This window comes from Silene latifolia, chromosome X (assembly GCF_048544455.1).
Source record: "Silene latifolia isolate original U9 population chromosome X, ASM4854445v1, whole genome shotgun sequence".
Classification (NCBI taxonomy): Eukaryota; Viridiplantae; Streptophyta; class Magnoliopsida; order Caryophyllales; family Caryophyllaceae; genus Silene; species Silene latifolia.
The window spans coordinates 94,157,225-94,177,686 of record NC_133537.1 but is presented as its reverse complement, the minus strand read 5'-3'; positions in this window follow the sequence as shown (position 1 = coordinate 94,177,686).

The window sequence follows — 20,462 nt, the reverse complement described above, 5'->3', positions numbered from 1 at the left end:
ACGAACCTTAGCAGGCAAGTCAATAAGATCCCATACGTTGTTCTCATACATGGAGTCCATCTCGGATTGCATGGCCTCAAGCCATAGCTTTGAGTCAGAACTAGTCATGGCACCTTTATAGGTTGCGGGTTCACTACTCGTTGAGAGTAGAATGTCATCTATGTGATGTTCCTGGACCATACCAATGTATCTATCCGGAGGAATAGAGAGTCTTCCCGACCTCCTAGGTTCCTCAGGAATATTAACCGCGGTCGGGATTGAAGGAACTGGTTCCTCCAATGGTTGCTCGGTATTTGGTTCTAGAATCTCCGACAGCTCGAAGGTTCTATCACTCTTTGCATTCTCGAGAAATTCTTTCTCTAAGAATGTCGCACTAGCCGCAACAAATACACGTTGTTCGGTTGGCGAATAAAAGTAATGACCAAGCGTTCCTTTAGGATAACCTATAAAGTATGTCTTGACCGATCGCGGGCCGAGCTTATCCTCGTGTCTCCACTTGACATAAGCCTCGCAGCCCCAAACCCGTATAAAGGACAAGTTAGGGACGGTTCCCTTCCATAGTTCATATGGAGTCTTGTCAACAGCTTTAGATGGACTTCGGTTAAGTATTAGAGCGGCTGACAGAAGAGCATAACCCCATAATGAGTCAGGCAACACGGTGTGACTCATCATGGATCGAACCATATCAAGTAGTGTTCGATTTCTCCGTTCGGACACACCATTCAACTGAGGTGTTCCAGGTGGAGTTAACTGTAAGGCAATCCCACAGTCCTTAAGGTGTTGATCAAACTCGTGAGAAAGATACTCGCCCCCACGGTCTGATCGTAGTGTTTTAATCTTTCTACCCAGTAGGTTCTGTACCCGATTCTGGTATTCTTTGAATTTCTCAAAGGATTTACTTTTGTGCTTCATTAAGTAGACATAGCCATATCTACTTAAATCGTCCGTGAAAGTGATGAAATACCTATAGCCTTCTCGTGCGGTGATTGACATAGGTCCACATACATCCGTATGTATGAGTCCTAATAGGTCAGCAGCGCGCATTCCAACACCTTTGAAGGAAATTCGAGTCATCTTGCCAATGAGACATGATTCACACGTGCCAAATGATTGAAAATCAAAGGCCGAGATAGCTCCATTCTTTATGAGCTGTTTTACGCGTTTCTCATTAATGTGTCCCATACGGCAGTGCCATAGATACGTTTGATCTTTGTCACCAACCATTAACTTCCTATTCGTTACGTGCAATATTTCGGTGGTCTGATCTAAAACATAAATTCCGTTCATGGAGACTGCCTTGCCATAAATCATATCGTGTAATGAGAAAATGCAACTATTATTCCCTATTACAAATGAAAAACCAAGTTTGTCAAGTGCAGAAACTGAAATAATGTTTTTAGAAAGACTGGGTACATAATAGCAGTTATATAAAAATAACTCAAATCCGCTAGGAAGCTGGATCACATATGTTCCCCTCGAGACGGCAGCCACTCGTGCTCCATTCCCGACACGCAGGTCCACCTCACCCTTTACGAGGGGCTCGAGGTTTCGGAGGCCCTGCACATGATTGCACAGATGAGAACCACAACCAGTATCTAGTACCCAAGTTCCGTAACTTGCGTGGTTAATCTCAATCATATGAATAAAAGAAGAAGAAGAAGAAGACATACCAACAGGATTAACGCGACCTGCCTTTATGTCCTCATGGTATACAGGACATGTACGCCTCCAATGCCCAGTCTTGTGGCAAATATGGCATTCCATGTTACCAGTCTTGCTCTTTGTCGTGCCTGATGAGTTGCTCGACTCACCAGGCCCACTCTTACCTGACCCTGACTTCTTGAACTTCGGTTTACCTACTGCTAGGTCTGCCTGAGCTTTGCCCTTACCCTTGCCCTTGTTTGACACAACGAGAACATTCTGTTTCAGGCTCCCACTAAACTTCATATTTTTCTCGGTCTGTACGAGAAGGGAGTGTAGTTCATGAGGACTTTTCTTCAAATAATTCATATAGTAATTCCCTCTAAAGAGCGCAAAACCATCGTGGAGTGAATGAAGCATGCGGTCAATCACGATGTTCTCGCTGATTTTACAATCAAGCGCCTCCAGTCTCTCGACATTCTCAATCATGTTGAGAATGTGTGGGCTAACCGGTTGGCCCTTCTGGAGTCTCGCATCAAAGAAGCGAGTGGTATGCTCATAGGTCACGATTCTCGGTGCTTTCGAGAATTCCTTAGTGAGCGTGGTGAAAATCTTGTTTGCACCTTGGGCTATGAAGCGTTTCTGCAAATTGGATTCCATTGCGAAAATGAGTACTTTTTTAATCGCACCCGCTTCCATGACGAAATCGTTATACTTGGCGATCTCGGTAGCTCCAGCCGTGGGGCCTGGGTTTTACGGGATGGGCTCTGTCAGATATTTGAGCTTCCCGTCAGCAGCGGCAGCATTCCGTAATGCTTTCCTCCCGATCCACGAAGTTTGATCCATCATTCTTCAGTCGAGTAGACTGATTCATCTGATTCATGAAGATCCGAAGCCAGGACTCATGGTCCAATGTGGCACTTGGCATTGGGTCGTTAGCACGGCCAGCCATTTTGTTATTAGCAGTTTAAGTGATCGTGATCTACACTGAAAAAGAAAGGAAAAACAAAACGAAATAAGCAACTCATCTAGGTGATTTAAGTCTATTTAAAATTCATTTTAATCGTGTAGACTCATTGCACTTGCATAATTGATCTCCCTCAAGAATAATACAAGTGGTCCCAAGACTCAATTTCCGTAAATTGATAAGCCAACTGTTTAGCTAGTTCTACCGTTGGAACTCTCGGTCGATAGATTTCCGTAAATCCTATCTATAGTCGACCATAATCACAGGATCGTACGAGTGACCATAGTGTTGAGATAAAATAGGTCAATCAGTTCCAATTTACCCGACGTAGAAGGGGTCATATTATGCCTACCGACGAAGAAGGGATTCATTGGAGTTTGAGCTATAAAGACTATTCTCAATTTTTGGTTATACGAGGAAGATCCCATCAACTTAGTTTTAATTCATTTTAAGTGAACAAAAAACTAGCATTACGTGAATGAATTAACTTAGGTGATGGCTTAATTAAAAACATGTGATATCTGTATATCAAAGAAAACTAACGCGTGACGTCTATATGAGTCAGTTTTCATGCAATTATTAGGTGGTTTGGTTTTAGGCGGAAAATGATGCAAACTATCGTTACGATAAAATAAATAAAAGAATGCAAAACGTAAATAAAAGTCCTAGTGTGGCCTATCCTAGTAAAAAGAACATAATACAACTTTGGAATCCACCGTTGGACCCGAGAAGCTTGTCTTGATGTTCCATCTTTGTCCATGCAAATGAGTGAACATCCGATCTCCATCTTTGGTCTTCTCAAAATTACAATTTAAAATTACAAAATATAAACCTATTTACATTCTAAATAAAAACTGTAATTACAAGGAAAAACCAAAACGGAGATACAAGATCTCAAAATACAACCAAGACCGTGTTCCATCATTACGGTAACACGTTCTACTAAGGCCACACTAAGTTACAACTGTTTGTAAAAATTAAATACGTAATAAAACATTCAAGGCATTCAAAATAACGATAAATAAAAATGCATCAACTAAAAAAAATTTATTCGTGACATAATTCCGTAATTATGTTAAAATTATCCAAACCACCTTTAATGATTAAAATTATATGACAAAACCGCTTTAATCAACTTAATTTTAATCCATGATAATTCGTTACTTTAAATTGATTTAAAATAACTAAATGGTACGTGAGTGAACCGTTTCACTATCAAGCGAATGCACAAAATCCGTATTGTGCACATGTTATGGCCGAAAAAAAAAAACAAAAACCGATTTTTTTTTTTCTTTTCACGGCTGAACCGTGACAAACCATAAAAATTTTTTCTTTTTTTTTTTGTTTTAGCTGCTCAATACCGTGAGCAAAGAGGGCAAAAAAAAAAAAATTTCAGCTGCTCAAAACCGTGAGCAACAACATTCAACACAAAATCGATTTGACAAAACCCAATTGCAATTTAAACATAATCCGAATTAAACCAAAAATTACAATTGACAGGATCTTAACATATTGTTATAATTATCGTTTAAAACAACAATATGCAAAGAACAAATCGAAAAACAAAAGATCGTCTGATCAGACATAAACCGTGTGGCACGGAATTCAAGGAAAAAAAACCAGAAAACAGGCCGAGTAAAAGAAATGGCCGCACGGTTTTCAAAAAAAATAGCCGAGACAAAAATTTCTGTCGCACGGAATTTTATGCAAACAAATTTATCGATTCAAATTCATTTGATGAAAATCACAAAGAAAAATTTACGTGGCCTCCCTCTGATACCACTTGTGGGGTAATATCCGTATAAAACCTTTAACATTTAGGACTATAACGTAAATTTAACATGCGATTTATGGTCATAAACGAAAAACAATAGAGAAACGATAAAGAACAAGAATCAACCTCGGGTCCTTTGAAATGCGGCTTAAGAACAGAAATCAAAGTAGATTTCCTCCTAATCGTTGCACCCAAGACCGTCTGAGACTATGCCCCTTGTGCTAGAAATACTCTCTAATTGACTTGCAATATTGAGAGAGTTTGTTGTGAGGTCTTTTGATGTGAGATCTAGAATTTCAGAGGAAATTGCCCCGAAACCCTAATTTTTGTTTGCAAATGAGATGATTAGGTCACAAAAGGAGAGTCCCCTCCCTTTTGTTCCATTCGGCCGTGGGTTATAGAAGGAGGGAGTGGGCTTTCCACTTTCTCCTTATTTTTAACTCGTGGTCCGACACCATTTTCGCTAAATGTATATGACGGGATTTTATTATAAATCGTCATCGGTTATCGGTTATTAAAATATCAACTAGTGACATGACTCAGTCGATATATTAATACATGTCCGACAAAGACAATATTGTATAATTAATTCAATATACATCAATTAAATATAATCGTTTATATTCAATTTACGAATTAACCGCTTAATTCGTCTTAGCCATTATTATTTAATCCGTATTAAATAATTATCTCAACATCGCGTTTGACTAATTATTAGTCAATAACTCCGACTAACTGCTTAGTCATATTAGGCATCAACATGACTGTATTTTCATACCGTCACATCTCTCAAACGTATCCTATAGGTGTGACTTTTAGGGACCAGTTGATCACCGCCATCAGTATGACAATAACGTCAAACTTATCTAGCAAGCCAACCGTTATTGATAAACGTGGACCAACTGATAATAATACAAAAGTATACCCTTTGATCCTTTTAGAGATTTAAATGTTATTGCACTAACTGTAGAGGACACCAGCCCCAACATATAGCACCCTCTAGCATCTTCCTGGTTCCCTTTAATCTCCACTACTCCCCAAGGTGTTTGGAATTTCACACATTGGTGGTAGGTGAATGGTACTACTTTCATCTGGTGTAGCCACGGCCTTCCTAGAATGACATTGTACATTGAGGGGCCATTGATAATTAAGTGCCTTACCTGCTTGTTGATTCCCCCAGCGTACGTAGGGATCACCATTTCTCCCAAGGAGTGGGCTGTTTCCCCGCTGAATCCTACCAAGGGAATAGCTTACTCTGGAGGTCCTTCTCGGTGAAACCCATCCTTTTTAAGGTTTCCAACATGATTAGGTTTACTGAACTTCCTTTATCCACCTAGGCTTTTTCTACAGTACAATTCTCTATGGACAATGTTATGACAAGCGCGTCATGATGATACTCCTCAGCGTTGTGAGCGTCTACCTCATCAAATGTAACAGTTGGTAGGTTCTCATGGTTGACTCTGCAGGAAGACTATGTCCTATCTCCTTTTACCTCTATAGTGTGCCTCTTTGCAGTCGAGTATGTCAGACCACAGAGATCTTAGCCTCCTATTATCACGTTTATAATTCTGGTGCAGATAAGAGGTGATGAGGGCAGGACCTGGCTTATTGAGCTCACCTTGCCCTGCTTGACCCCACGTGATAGCAGGTGGTCCAGATTCCCCTTGTTGTATTTCACATTCACCTTTCTTCTGAGAGTAATGGAATCTTTTGTGTTATGTCCTATGTCTCGGTGAAACTCACACTTCTTGCTCGCGTCTTTTCTGAAAGCTTGACCTTCAGTTGGTGGTTTCGACCACTTGACTTTATCCCCCAAATCTTTCAAAGCCTGTAGGAGCCCCTACATTCCCGTTGAGAACCCGTACTCCTCCAACTTTGGTGGCAGCTTTGGGTCATTCTTCCAGTCCCTGAAGACTCTTGCAATTGTTCTGCTAGAAGGTTTGGATTTTTCCTCCCCTTTTTTTGGTCGTGTCTTTTGTGGTGGTCCTTTCTACTCCTAGAACCCCCCTTTTGGATTTGGCGTCCTCCTTATACCAATGGAAACCATTTCCTTTGCTTTTACATCTTCAAATGTACGACAGGGGTACCTGGTTAGATCGTTGTATAGGTTAGAATCTTGGTGAAGCCTCTGGTGAAACACTTCTATTGCTGTCGGCACATCACATTCCCTAATTGCTACTGTTGGACCATATAGTATATGTTTATGTTTTGATAATGACAACAGTACTTTATTATATATATATATCTGTTGCTCGTAATCGTATGTTTAGTCTTTGTTAGATTGAATAAGGGTTACAGTTTAGAAAACAATGTTGTCGTAGTCTTGACTATAACCTTGAAGATTTGTGAAGACACCTTGAAGTAATGTTATAGCTGCTTGAACTATAACCCTAAAAATCCACTTAGCACTTTTGATGGTCATTTCATGACAAGGCAAGTACAAGCATTAGAAGCTAAAAATGAGGAGCTCATAATAAAATTGACGAGATGAATCCTACATTCAAGATCTCCAGGAAGATTAGATAGCGTAGGTCATCGTCTTATAACGGTGTTTAAAGAAATGATTTTGGTAAGTAAAGTTATAGCTATTATGGTTATAACATTACCTACCAGACTTAATGTTATAGGTGAGTTAGCTATAAGATTGAGCTACAGTAATAAGTAAATGCACGACTTGAGTTTTAAAACGTTTTGAAAATAGTTTTTCAAATCTTATCTTTATATTCTTTATATGAAAAACCTACTTTATAGTAGATTGAAGTTTGTAATTAAATTGGGTTATGAATAGATAGTTACCCTTTAGTTTGGTCGACCTATGTGACAACTTATGAGTTGTTTCTTGGTGGCTAACTAGGATTTTCTAAATTATTCATATCTAAACCCTAATTTATTTAACCTAATATCTTACTAGCATTTCACGTTGGAAGTAGTAGGCTTATGAGCCGTCTCCTACTCGTGTGATACTGCTTGTGCAAGTAAAGATTAGGGTAAAGCCAAATAAGATGTTTATTAAAGATATTTTACATCTTTATGGTTATTTTGATTTATTCCATATCTTCTACTAAGATATTTCTAGGTTAAATATTGAGATTGGATCTCCTACTTACTATATACTTCACACGTGCTATATATAGTATCTAGGGTTTTATGGTAATGATCTTAAATAAATATTTGTTAGAGATATTTTATCTTCCTATATTTATTTTATATCTTTTAAATAAGATATTGTTGGATTAAAATAAGAAAAAGATAAATCTTATTCTCTCCTTAATCCACACGAGATCCAGGACTCCATCTAGGGTTTTCTTATGAAAAACTAGATCTTCTCTCTACTATAAATACTACACTTTATGATTCATTTAAACGACTTTTCAATATTCGAACATAACATCCTTTGCAAACAACTTTAAGTTTATTATTCTTTTTGCACGTTAAAATTGTTTTTGAAAAGTCGTGTGCTATCTTATATTGCAATTATTTCTAAGTATCGTCATAAGATAATAGCGCTTAAATATTGGTTCTTACTCATTCATATTGTGAACACTAAAAGAACAATCAAGCACTTTCTTATTAACGTAAGATAAACAAAACCGAGTATTTAACGGTACTCAATTGAATTACAACTAGAGTTAGTTGTATGAGTGGGTTGATAATTTTGTAATCCGTAGAAAGATACTAAAATTATTAATCGAGAATAGTGGACGTAGGCTTTGACGTGTGAAGCTGAACCACTTCAAATATCGTGTGTCCTTTGTATCTTTCTATATTTCTTTGTTTACGCTTTACATTGTTAAGCAATTAGTCAAGTTTAATTCATAAACTTGAGCAAATAATTAACACATCATGCTCATACGGACAAATCGAAAAAATGGGCTATGCTTTTATACTCAATTCACTCCCCTCTTGAGTATTTCGGATCGATAGACTCTTTAATTGGTATCAGAGCCTCGTGCTCTTGATTGCATAATCGCAAAGAAGTTGATCCGTCTATCTCATTTCTTTTATCTATTTATTTTTTTGTTGCATCACGCGTTTGAAATGGATTCCAAGTATCTAAAGTGTCCCGTGTTTGATTGGAAAAATTATGGACTTTGGAAGAACATGATGGCACACTACATAAAAGGACATCATTGGGAATGGTGGAAGATCATACACAATGGACTAAATAAAATTTTGGTTGGATCTACTGAAGGCACTACCTATGAAAAAAATGAAAAAGACTATATTGAGGCTGATTACAAGAAGGCTGAGAAAAACTCGTAAGCTATAAGCCTGTTGCAAAACGGCATGACTTTAAATGAATTCGATCATTTCTCTTCTTGTACCTCGGCCAAGGAAATATGGGATGGTCTTGAATTAGTTTATGAGGGAACGACAATTGTTAAGAAATATCGTATTGACTTGTTGATTCAAAAATATGAGCTCTTTACATCGGAGCCAAATAAATCGCTTGATAGCATGTCTGCACGATTTTCAAGCATTGTCATTGAACTGAAAAATCTTGGCAGAAAGTTTGAATCCGAGGACATTGTCAGAAAAGTCCTTAGGAGTCTTACCAAAAAGTGGCGTCCTAAGGTCACTGCAATGGAGGAAGCTAGAGATCTCACTACTCGTTCTTATCAAGAGCTTATAGGAGCTCCTATGGCCCACAAACTCATCTTAGATGATGATACGACCGAACCATGGAAATTTAAGAGTATGGCTCTGCAGGCCTCTGCAAGTGAGAACGTTGGTTCTGACATCGAGGATGAAACGTTTTTGTTTGCTAAAAGGTTCAAAAAAAAGATATTTAGAAATAAGCAAACAAAATCGTCTAACAATAACAATAAGTCTTTTAACAAGAAAGCAACTGAGTCAAAAACTTCGTTTGCAAATAGAAAATGCTTCAAGTGTGGAGAGACTGATCACATGATCAAGTACTGTCCCACCTGGGAGAAACTTAAGGACAAGACTGTATGAGAAAAGACCAAAAATGAGTTTAAACAAGTCATGTTGGCGTCATGTTGGGGAGATCTTGACACAGAAGATGACGAAGGGTCTGAAGATGAAGAAGTTGCTAACCTATGTTTAAGCAACGTTAGTCTCGACTTAATCTCTTACAATGATGATAATAACATGGATTCAAGCTCATAATGTTGCCTCCTAGGAGAATCTGATTCAGATGATGAAGAAGAAGAGGTAAGCTATCTTGAACTTAAAAAACAAGTCAAGAAGTTGTGTAAGAGGGCCTTAATAGAATACTATGCACAAACTCTTGGTAAGTGTCACGAACAAGATATGGAATTAAAAGATTTGAAAGAACAAATTCTAGGTATTGCTGAGGAGAATCAACTTCTTAAAGCCAAAGCTAAGAACCTGAAATCTAAAGTTACGGCTAATAAAGCTACAGCTTCAGAATCGACAAATGCTGAAAAGATAGCTCTCGCGTCTAAAGTTATAGCTAATGAAGCTATAACCTTAGAATTGATAAAAGTCAAAGAACTTCTTAAAGCAGAGGATACAACTAGAGAAGCTGTGGTTTCAGATCAAAAGAAAGACATTGATTCTCTAAACCAGCAATTAAAAGAATCTAAAACCATGCTATCAGATACTAAGAAATTACATTCTGTGATGGTACGAGTTCTTGATAAAAGATTTCGGGATTTTCGTGACAATTATAAAGAGAACAATCCTTCTAAAGATATGGGAACTGATCATTCCAAATGTCTTAAGGAAATCCAATCTTTGAAAGAATTTCCCTTACATGCTAGAAAGGTCCATGACAAATAGGAAGGAAGCACAAGAGTTCTAAACTTTTTGACTGAGCAATCAGACAATAACATGAAAATTGGTTTAGGATATGAGTGCTATGGTCATAGAGACCACTCCAAATGTAAATCAACTCCCTGTGAACGAGATTTCATAAAGAGAAAATATGTAAATCTACCTGAATACTTGATTTGCAATTACTGTGTTCATTCTGGACACCTTCTTGATAATTGTGTCAAACATATGAAAGATATTAATGAAGGTATTAAATTTGTTAGATGTTCTGACACCGTGATAGAGGAAAATGTTTTTCCTACACCTTAACCAAGTTCGAATGATGAAAGAACAACAACTTTCTTTGGTTCTATGATATGAGTCTTGATTACAAGAAAAGGGGCAATGAACAACCACTAAAGCCTAAATAATCTTATAAGACTAAGTCTCCCCCAAAACAACTTGAAAGTCAACATCATGAAAAATCCAGGGTGTACTCTAGGACACCTCCTAAACAATCCATCTCGTTCAATAAACAGACAATTATTCGATAAGTTTGGGTTAGAAAAGATCTAGTTTTAAGAGTGACTAACGTCAAAGGACCCAACCTAACTTGGGTACCTGAAAATTGCATCTAATATTTTTGCAGGTTGTGGTCAAGGAAAATAATCAATGGTACCTTGATAGTGGATGTTCAAGGCACATGACGGGAAACAAGAATTTGTTTCTTTCACTTGAGCCCTTTAATGGAGGTAAGGTTACCTTTGGTGACAATAAAAAGAGTAAGGTAATTGGCATAGGTAAAATTGGTATCTCTTCCTCTCATTCTATTAGTGATATCTATTTGGTAAGAGGTCTCAAGCATAACTTACTAAGTATATCTCAATTATGCGACAAAGGAAATAAAGTCGTCTTTCATTCTGATACATGTCGTATAATAATTGAGGGAACTAGTAACGTTATTCTTGAAAGCCAAAGAAAGAGAAATGTGTATATGATTGATTTAAATGCAATACCTACTAACTCTTTTACATGTGTGAAAGCTACCTTAGACGATCCATGCCCATGGAATAAATGGTTTGCTCACATTAGCTCTACTATACTGAATAAACTCAAAAGATGGGATTTGTTTGAAGGGTTGCCGTCAATCAAGTTTGACCAAGAAACGCTATGTGACTCGTGTGCTCATTGCAAATATGTGAGATCGTCATTAAAACCTAAGAGAGTGGTAAGCACCAAAAAACCACTAGAACTAGTACATATGGATCCGTGTGGCCCAATGAAGGTAAGAAGTAGAGGCGGATCCAGGTATGTTTTTGTTCTAGTTGATTACTACTCAAGGTATGTGTTGAGCTCCTATTTCTACATTTGTTTGGCATCATTTGGAGCTCATTTGGTAGCATTTGGTGACGGTTTTTGGCAATTTTAACGTTATTTGACCAATTCCGAGTGCTTTATCATTTAGCAAGATTTTCTAGTGAAGAATGAAGTGCCAAGTGACCAAGAGAAGCATCAAAGGAAGGAGGAAGAACAAGCATTGAAGAAACATCATGAAGAAGCCTTCCAAGGATCAAGCAAGCAACGATTGAAAAACGCATTCCAGCAGACAATTCGCACGGTGCGAGTTTCCTGCACCCATTTCTCACACCGTGCGAGTTTTCTGGGTTCTATTCCGTTTTGTATTACGGGATTTTCCTATGTTAAGCCCATGGTTATTAGGTTATGTTATACTATATATAGGATGTTTTCCTCTAGGTTAAGACATCTTATGCTCACTTTAATTAATCAAGTTGTAATTTTGGGAATTATTCATCTTTTGATAGGGTTTAGATCTACTATGGAGAACTAATCTCCTCATCTTAATCCGGCTCAAAGGTGTAATCTTTGGTTGTAAGACTACTTAATCTTTCCTTAATTTTCATTATCATTGTTAATCCTTTGTGTTTATTGTTTGAATTTTGGAAACCCTGTTTAAATTGAGTAATTAAGTGTGATTTCCTTGTTGCTTAATTAATCAAGTTCCTTAATTTATTGTTGTTGGGATTATTAAGTGTGATTTCGTTGTAATCTCATCTTTGCAACACCTTATTATTATGCTAATTAATGTGATTTCTTCTTGGCTTAATTAGTAAGTAGAGGATTAACTTATAATTAGGCATTAATCGTGATTTCATTGTGTCTAATTACCCTTATTGAATCTCTAGTGCTTTTATCTTCTTATTAATTTAACCAATGTATGTGATTTCTACTTGGTAGGATTGATAAGTTGGGTTATTTGATTAAGTGTGATTTCCTTGTCATTTGACCATTATTAAGGAGATTTAGGAGAATAATCTCCACAATAAGGTGATAATATTAATTAGATGGATTGATTGAGTGGTTTTATAAACTAAAGTGCCTCACTTTAATGAGTCGGATTAAGTCTCTCTTAAATTCGATAAATTTCCATCTTAAAACTTGATTGCTTGATTACTTGTTGCTCACTCTTGTTTGAATATTGTCTGGTTTTTGTTACTTTTGAAAACCAAACCAAAAACCCCTCTTTTTCCATACTTGTTTGTAGTTTAATTTGTCACAATTGCTCTAGTTGATCTTTTAAATTCACCATTGCAAAACCCCTCTACTCTTGGTTTTCGATCCCATTGCTTGCTAATTTACTAGTTTAGAATTAGTGTCAATTAGTACGTATTGTGGTATATAAATGGTTAATTTGGCCTTCTTAAATAGCGACGTTTTAGGCGTGTCAAATTTTGGCGCCGTTGCCGGGGAAGGTAACTGTTTTGCTATTGTTTTTATTGTGTTTTTAGAATAGTTGTGTTAGCAATTTTTCATTTCACAATTGTTATTTTCTTGTTCATTACTTATGTGAACCTTTTTGATTGTGTGCTCTTGTGTAGAATTGTTTATGGTCAATACTAGGAACTCAAGTGAACCACTTTTTCCATTCAACCCGGAAATTCAAAGATCACTTGCTTGAATAGGAGGAGGTATTAGAAGAGAGAACCCGGTTATTCAAGAGATTAACCCCGTGACTCAATAATACCAAGAGGAAGATAACATCATTTCTTTTGAAACCGAGCCACAACCCATAAGAATCATTATGGGTGATGTCGAGAATCACCCACACAATGATGCACAAAGGGAGGTTCCACCAAGGCCTATCACCATCAAAGAACTCACCGCGCCGGATCTTACACAAGTCCCCTTGTGTATCTCCTTTCCGGCCTTAGCGGAAAATGCCACCATTGAACTCAAGTCCGGGCTCATCCACCAATTGTCCCAATTCCATGAACTTAGTACGAAGGACCCCAATAAGCATCTAAACAAATTCCATTTAGTTTGCTCAAGCATGAAGCCTAATGGGGTTACCGATGAGCAACTTCAACTAAGAGCCTTCCCTTTCTCACTCAAGGACGCGGCAAACGATTGGATTTGCTATCTCCCCACCGGGAGCATCACTACTTGGAACCACATGAAGAAGGCCTTCCTAGAGAAGTATTATCCCGCTAGTCTCTCCTCTCAATTGAAGAAAGAAATAAGTAATGTTGAACAAATGGATGGAGAGAACTTATATGAGTATTGGGAGAGGTTCAAACAACTTCTTGCTAGTTGTCCATACCATGGGTATACCGACCACGACCTACTCTTGAACTTTTGTGGTGGTCTCCTTGAGGATGATGATAGGATGATTAAGGCCGCTACACAAGGAGGGATTGAGTACATATCGGTCCAAGAGGCAAATGATTTTATTGAACGATTGGTGGGAAGCTCGAGGAATTTCGGGAGGAGAGTCAAGAAGGCAAGTGTGGCATCTTCTTCAAGGCAAAACTCCAACCATATGGAAGACAAAGTTGATTTTCCTACCAATTTGGTTAAGGAACTTGCAAAAGGGAATGGGAGTACATCTCATGTGAAATTTTTTGGTCTTTGTAATGATCCAACTCATCCCACCGATGGGTGTCCATCTTTGCAAACGGAGGAAGCAAGTGAAGCGATTAAGGCTCTTGGGTTTACGAAATTTGACCCTTATTCCAATACTTACAATGAGAGGTGGAAAGCTCACCCAAATTTTAGATGGGGTGGCAACCAAAACCAAAACCAAAACCAAAACCAAAACCAAAAGGGATCCTCAAACTCTTCATTTCAAAAGCCAAATCAAAATCAAAACCAATCACAAAATTCATTGGAAGATATGATGAAGGCACTTGCTATGAATCAAGTGGAAATGCAAAAAGGAAGCCAAGCCATGCAAAAAGAAAGCCAAGCCTTGATAAACAATACCAAGGAATTCCAAACCGCTGTGCTTCAACAAAATCGGCTTACCGACTCTATAATTGGCAACCTTGAGACTCAAGTGAGTCAAGTTCTCAACACACTCACTACATAATCCACTCAAGGAGGGAGCCTCCCTTCTCACACTATTCCTCCACCCACCAAGGAACAAGCAAAAGCGGTCTCTTTGAGGAATGGTAGGGAGTTAGTAGAGGCACCCATGGCTCCTAAGAAATTAAGGCCATTCCCATTGTTCATGAAGTGAAGGATGTAGTTGAAGATGAAATTGAAATAGTGGTGGAACAAGGGAAAGCATTTACACCCGATCAAGTAAGGATCAATGAACCACTACCGGAATACGAGCCACAAGCTCCATTTCCAAGTGCTTTGAATGCCACAAGGATAATTGACAAGAAGACTTCAAGCCTTTACGATATCTGTCGTAAAGTGGAGGTAAACATTCCACTTCTTGATCTTTTTATTAGTGTGCCAAAGCATGCAAAGTTTTTGAAAGAATTGTGCACTACTAAGAGGGCCAACAAGGCCAAAAGTATAAAGAAAGTGAGGGCTAGTGAACATGTGTCGGCAATGTTTCAAAAACGTTTGCCACAAAAATGTAGTGATCCGGGCATGTTCACTATTCCTTGCAAAATTGGTGAGTTGGATTGTCAAAATGCTATGCTTGATTTAGGAGCATCTATTAATATCTTGCCCACTTACCTCTATGAGTCTCTTAAGTTGGGACCTTTGAAACCGACTCGTACGGTCATTTATTTGGCCGATAGGACCAACATTTACCCTAATGGAATTGTTGAAGATGTCTTGGTAAAGGTGGAGGATATGATTTTTCCCGCCGACTTCTATGTAATTGAAATGGAACCCGAGAAAGGCTCAACTCCAATTTTATTGGGAAGGCCTTTCATGAGAACTTCTAACACCAAGATGGATGTGTCTAGTAGATGCCTTACAATGGAGTTTGAAGGGCAAAATATTAAGTATAGCATACATGAGGCAATGAAATACCCAACCGAGACCTCTTCTTTGTGTTTTCTTGAAATCTTTGAACCAATTGTTCAAACCGTGTATGAATTGTGTAAAATTGACAACTTAGATGTTGCTTTAACTAATGGAATGGTTGGGGAAGATATGGGGTATGTTTTGTCTTGTAATTTGTAGGAAACTATCCAAGAGTTGGAGGAAAATCCGCCAATGGAAGAGTGGGAAGAGAAGGAAGCAATCCGGAGGGCAGGAGGTTTTTCGCACGGTGCGAAAAAACAGGGTCAGGAACTCGCACTGTGCGAGTTCTCTCCTGTCCAGGACTTTTGCTTCCTTTCTTCCAAATTGTTAGAAGAGCTACCAAAGGAGAAACCCATTCTTTCTATTGTCAAGGCCCCTATTTTTGAAATGAAGCCCCTACCAAGCCACTTGAAGTATGCTTTTCTAGGAGATGAAGAAACTTTACCGGTAATTATTTCAAGCAAGCTTTCAAGGGAGTAAGAAGAGGCTCTCATCCGAGTTCTTAAGCAACATAAGGAAGCAATTGGGTGGACAATGGCCGACATCAAAGGCATTAGTCCCACTTTATGCATGCACCGGATTCTTTTGCAGGATGAAGCCAAACCTGTTCCCCAACCACAAAGGCGTTTGAACCCTCCGATGATGGATGTTGTCAAAAAGGAGGTACTCAAACTCCTTCATATAGGTATGATCTATCCCATCTACGATAGTCAATGGGTTAGTCCAACCCAAGTTGTACCAAAGAAGTCCGGGCTAACGGTAGTCGAAAATCATAAAGGTGTTTTGGTTCCCACTCGAGTTCAAAACGGGTGGCGAATATGTATCGACTACCATAGGCTCAATGCCGTGACCCGAAAAGATCACTTCCCGCTTCCCTTCATGGATTAAATGCTGGAGAGGTTAGCGGGAAAATCTTTCTATTGCTTTTTGGATGGATACTCGGGTTATTTTCAAATTCCAATTGCACCCGAGGACCAAACAAAAACCACCTTCACATGTCCCTTTGGAACGTTTGCCTATAGAAAGACGCCTTTCGGTCTTTGTAACGCACCGGGAACGTTTCAAAGGTGTATGATGAGCATCTTTTCGGATCATGTGGAGGACTTTATTGAAGTGTTTATGGACGATTTTACCTTCATGGTCAATCTTTTGAGGATTGTTTGAGTCATCTCTCTTGGGTTTTGCAAAGATGTATTGATACCAACCTCGTTATCAACCATGAGAAATGCCATTTCTTGGTTGATGAAGGAATAGTATTGGGACATGTGGTCTCCTCTAAGGGGATTGAGGTTGATAAGGCCAAGGTCGATACCATTCGCACCTTGCCTTATCCTACTAATGTACGTGAAGTGAGATCCTTCTTAGGTCACGCCGGGTTCTACCGGTGCTTCATCAAAGATTTTTCTAAGATCGCCGCTCCTTTATGCAAGCTCCTTCACAAGGATTGTGAATTCATTATGAGCCAAGCATGCAAAGAAGCTTTTGATATGCTCAAGGAGAAGCTTATTTCGGCACCCATAAGTCAACCTCCCAATTGGAGTGAACCATTTGAGATAATGTCGGACGCGAGTAACTATGCCCTTGGCGCGGTACTTGGCCAAAGGGTAGGAAGAGAACCCCATATTATTCAATATGCGTCAACAATGATGAATGAGGCTCAAAGAAACTATACCACTACCGAGAAGGAATTTCTTGCGGTAGTGTTTGCCTTGGAGAAATTTCGACCTTATATTCTTGGAGCCAAGGTCATCATCTTCACGGATAATGCCGCTTTAAGACATTTGGTGAAGAAAAAGGAATCCAAACCCCGTTTAATGCGATGGGTATTGCTTTTGAGTGAGTTTGATGTTGAGCTCAAAGACAAGAAAGGCACAACCAACACGGTGGCAGATCACCTAAGTTGAATTGTGCAAGAAAAACCTCAAGAAGTTTTGGAATCACCAATACTTTGCTAGACAGTACATGGTATGCTCATATAGTCAACTGTTTTGTTTTACAAGAATTTCCAAAGGGTCTTTCCCGTTTACAATGGGATAAGATCAAGAGTGATGCTAAATATTATGTGTGGGATGACCCATATCTTTAGAAGTTTTGTGCTGACCAAGTCATTATAAGGTGTGTCCCGGATACCGAAGTCATTCCCATTCTTAAATTTTTCCACGAATATGCTTGTGGTGGGCATTTTGGAGCCAAGAAAACGGCTAGGAAAGTCTTGGAAAGCGGTTTCTTTTGGCCCACAATATTCCGGGATGCTCATGCTATGGTGAAGGCTTGTGATAGATGCCAAAGAGTTGGTAACATTTCAAGAAGAGGAGAAATGCCACAAACTCCAATGATCTATTGTGAAATATTTGATGTGTGGGGTATTGACTTCATGGGACCGTTCCCCTCATCTTGGGGTTACACCTACATCCTTTTGGCGGTGGACTACGTCTCCATGTGGGTGGAGGCTAAAGCCGCCAAGACCGATGATGCAAAGGTGGTGGGTGAGTTCATCAAAACCATCATCTTCTCTCGTTTTGGCTTTCCTAAGGCTTTGATAAGCGGCCGTGGAACTCACTTTTGCAACAAAGCCATTGGAGCTCTACTCAAAATGTATGGGGTAATTCATAAGGTATCTACCGCCTATCACCCTCAAACCAACGGTCAAGCCGAGGTTTTTAATAGGGAGATCAAGGTTATCCTTGAAAAAACGGTGAATCCCGACCACAAGGATTGGAGTTTGAGGTTGGATGATGCTTTGTGGGCATATCGCACGGCCTACAAAACCCCAATCGGGATGTCACCTTACCGCTTACTTTTTGGGAAACCGTGTCATTTACCCGTGGAGGTTGAGCATAGGGCATATTGGGCGGTCAAATCTTTCAATTTGCAAATGAGTGAAGCGGGGTTTCTTAGGAAACTTCAACTCCATGAATTGGAAGAGATTCGAAATGATGCTCTTATGAGAATGCTTCCATTTACAAGGCAAGAACAAGAGCATGGCATGATAACATGATTTCAAGAAGGAGTGTTCCAAGTGGGAGAGAAAGTCTTACTCTTTCAAAATCGGCTTAGACTTTTCTCGGGAAAATTGAGGTCTAGATGGATGGGACCATATGAGGTGGTTCGTGTTTTTCCATATGGAGCAATCGAGGTCAAGTGCTTAAAGTCCGAAAAAGTTTTGAAAGTGAACGGTCAAAGGCTTTAGCACTATCATGAAGGAATTGAAATGGGTGAAGTGGGAATACTACACCTTGTTGATGCAATTTATGAAGATTAATGAAAATGCAACTTTGTCGAGCTATCGACGTTAAATAAACGGCAAAAGTTTGTAAATATTTCTTCCCTTGCATATTAAATTTCCGCATCTCATTGTTTTCATTGCATTTTTGCATGTTTAAATTAATTGCATCATTTAATTATTGCATTATAAATTAATTCACTTGCATTTTCATTAATGTTTTGGCATGTTAGAATGTTTTAATGTGTGTTAGCGTATAGGATATCAACTCAAGGGCATAAGTGAAGAAATGAAGGAAGAAAATTGGGTAAATATTGGCTAAGCATGGAAGAATTAAGCAACAAAAGGGCCGACTCCAACCATCAACTCGCACGGTGCGAGTTTTCAGGGCTCCTTTTTCGCACCGTGCGAAAAACCCCAGTCCAGCAGCAATTAACTCGATAATTCCGTACCATTCATCATTCTTCCCCAATTTTCACAACCTTCAACCTTCTTTCTTCATCCTAACCCTAACCCACTCAAAAATCAACCTTCAATCCTTCACAAATCAATAATTTCAAGCATTCAACTTCCAAGTTTCATCAATTTTCATCACCCAACATCAATTTGGATCGAAAAATTGATGCATTTATACCCTTGAAAGTCACGAAAAAATCGACTTAGGGTTTTGTTGATTCACGATTTGAAGATTTCGGGTTTTCAATTTGATTAAAAGGCTTTTTGGGAGAATTCTTGTGTAATATTCATCATCCAACAACATTTAAAAGAATAAAAAGGGAGGTATACACCTTACTCTTAGGGTTTTTTTTATCTGATTGGATGGCTTACAAACCGGGAGTGGGTAGTAGCTGGGCTTGGAGGAAAATCTGCAAGGTCAAGGAGATTTTTAGAGAGTATTTATTTCATGGGAATGGATTAGAGCACTTTACTGTTAGTGCTGGATACCAGTGGCTGAAACCAGATGGAGTGAAGGTTGCTTGGTATCCCTGGGTTCTAAACAAGTGGATTTTAGCTAAACATTCCTTCCTGTGTTGGCTTGTTGCTCATCAGAGGTTACTCATGTTAGAAATCTATATCTCATTATACTCAACATATTCATATATGTTTCAATTAATTTAGTCATAAAATTAATTTAGATCTTATGCATGCAAACAAGGAAAAATATAGAGAAGAAATTGTTTTCCTTACATTGAGAAATCGGATTAATGGGCATAAATGAGTTCTCCTACTCACTTGTTCTTGAGCTTTCTAATATTGGATGAACAAAGGATTCAAGCTTAGAATCCCTCCCAAGGAATTATACCCAAGATAACCTCTTAAAAATTAATATTATTAACACTAGAACAATATTAATTTTAACTAAAAATGACAAAAAACTATTATTTTGTCCTCTTGATATTTCGGTCTAGAGGGAGGAATATTGGAGTAATTTTATCTCTCTAAAATTCTTTTGTTTTTTTGATGTGTTAGAATGAATAATACACTAGTTATTCATGTAGTGTATATTAGGTAAAATAAGAGAAAAAACCCTTTGGCCTTTTCACTAGGAAAACCGGGTAGGGGGAGGGTAAAGGGGCCAATGCATGACCAAGGTGTTTTTCACAAGAGTAACTAGGTATGCATGGCTAGTATTTAGGTAAATGATTATGCTTTCCACTTAAAAATTAATTAACACAATATTTAGCCTAAATCACCCTCCATTTAGGTCAATATAAGATAAAATGGATTCCATTTTATCTTTGTCAATTTATCAATTTGTCACACGTCACAAGTCATGTAAAATTGTTATGCATTTTTAACATATTAAAAATCAACGTATTAATAAA